Genomic DNA, 2,559 nt, shown 5'->3' with positions numbered 1-2,559 from the left:
GTTCTTTTTTTTTTCTTCTTGTTGTAAGAGAAGTTAAAATATTTTCATGGACCCCTAAAGTATTGTGGGCTGGAGGACTCCATCCCCACCTGCTGTGCCCAGTGGGTAAGGTGGCCCTCACAAAACCAGGGTGGTATGACGTGGCCTGGATGCAACACTAAAGGACCTGGAAGGTATGATTCTCTTGGGGGAATGGAGCAAGAGAGGCTATAAACACAGGTTACAGTTGCACAAGAAAGGCCTTGAATGACCTGAGGAGTGTGGATTTTATGGCGGAGGTGGTGAGGAGCCACTGCAGGGCTGGACTGGAGGACTGACAGTTGAGGGTGGCACTGGAGGTGGGAAGGGCATTGGGATGACTGTTGCTGAAATATGACATCCAAACCCTTTCCGAGCAACAGCGGAGATGGAAGGGAGGGGAAGGGGGAAGCCACAGATAGATGTGAGGGGGTAGGGCCAGGAGAAACCTGGGCTGACTTCTCTGGTTTGCCCCTCATGGAAAAGGAGAAAACAAGAGGAGAAACTTCAGGCTTCAGGACTTTGGGAAGATCAAATGGAAGATCCTTCACCAATAACAAAGCAGGGAGAGTTTGAGTACCTTAATAGGCATGTGAGCGGCTTCAGGGCCACCTCTTGCCCAGATCTCTGCAGTGGCTCCTACGAGCTATTCCAACCCCCTCTCTGCTGCCCGAGGCACCTCTCCAAAGCTCCATTCCCACCAGGCTGCTTTCCTGCACCCCATGGCCCAGAGGACAAAACCACAGTCCTCACCTGGGCATTTCCAGAGTTCAGAATGAGAAAAAACAGACTGGGTTTTCAACACCCCTTACAGTAGAACACTGTTCCAGAACCTCATTTGGCTACACATTTCTCAGTCTCCAATAACTGCCCTTTCTCCCCCACCTTCCACTCCCCGCCAGAAAACAAAAAACAAACAAAAACTATACTTGACTCCCACCTTCCAGTGCAAATACTGGGCTTCCTCCAAAGCAAGCCAGACCAAAATCAAGGGCTGGCATGGGAATTATACTTACAGGGAGAAGAGCGGGGCTCAGATGACTTCTTAAAAGACAAACCTTCATTTACTCACTCTAAATCATGGCTTGAGCCCTACTATGTGCTTCTGTACCATACTAGGCACTGGAGATGCAACAGTAAACAAGTGAGCAGCCGTTGGCATGGAGATAATATTCTGGTGGGGGAAGACTTGGCTGTGGAAATGGCACTTTCCAAAGACGGCTACATGTTCTTCCAGAATGTTGCCTCTTTCTCATCAAAAGGTGGTGTCCTTAATTCTCCTTCCAGTCAAACTACACAGACTTGTACGTCACTTGTAACCAACAGAATGCAGCAGAAGTGATTTTGCATGACTTCTGAGGCTAGATCATAAAAGGCGATACAGCTTCTGCCTTGTTAGTTGGGACACATGCCTTTGGAGCCTTGAGATGAAATGCAGGAAGTCCAACCACCTGAGACTGCCATACTGTGAGGAGGCCCGGGCCACACGGAGAGGCCTTGCGTATGTGTTCTGGCTGACAGCCCAGCTGAGATCCCAGCCAATAGCCAGCATCAACCGCCAGACATTTGAGTGAGTGAGTCCTCAGATGTTTGCAGGCCCTAGCTGTCGGATTATCCCCAGCCTTTGGGATTTCCCAGCAGAGGCCCCACACATCATGGCACAGAGACAAGCCATCCCTGCTGTGTTCTGTCCAAATTCCTGACCCACAGAATTCATGAGCATCATAAAATGGTTTAAACCACTAAATCTGAGGTAGTTTGCTATGCAAGAATAGTATACAGACACTGACAATAAACAAGCAAATAAATGAGAGAAATAATTTCATATTGTGATAGGTCCTCCCTCAGGAAAACAAAAAACAGCACGATAACTTGGAGGAAGGTTTCTTTTTGATTGGGGTGGGTGGGGGTAGTGCTGGGATAGGTGGGCGAGGCAGGGAAGGTATGCATCAGGAAAGGCCTTTCTAGAGAGATAGGCTTTGAACTGGAATCTGAGTGAGAAGGAACCCAGCCACTAAAGATCTGGGAGAAAAGACTTCCAGGCAGAGGGTACAGCAAGTGCAAAGGCGCTGAAACAGGAATCAGCTTGGTGCGTTCAGTGAAGATCTGGGAGGCCAGTGTAACTAGAGGGATGTGGGTGAGGAGAGTGGGGCAAAGAAGTTGGAGAGGAAGGTAGAGGCAAGTCATTCTAGTCATACAGGCCGCTGAGAAGATTTAGATTTCAGACTGGGTGGGCTGGGAAGACGGTGAAGGGTATTATACACAAGTGACTTGGTCTGGTAAACTCTTCACCGTCTTTAGGTGCCAGGTGGATGACAGACTGTAAAGACAGGGCAAAGGGAGGAAGGCCACTTAGGAGGCTATGGCAGTGGTCCAGGAAAGGGGAGTGGATGATGACCTGCGGCCAGGACTGGTAGACACACTTGAGACGCAGAGGCAGTGACAGAAAGTTAGGAGAAGGGAGAAGGCGCCCGGCAGGCAGGACGGTGCCGGGCGAGGCCGCGACAAGGGTGAGGGCCGGAACCGGCATCCTTCTGGAAT

Source organism: Camelus ferus, chromosome 17 (assembly GCF_009834535.1).
Source record: "Camelus ferus isolate YT-003-E chromosome 17, BCGSAC_Cfer_1.0, whole genome shotgun sequence".
Taxonomy (NCBI): Eukaryota; Metazoa; Chordata; class Mammalia; order Artiodactyla; family Camelidae; genus Camelus; species Camelus ferus.
Note: the sequence above shows the minus strand (reverse complement) of the source record.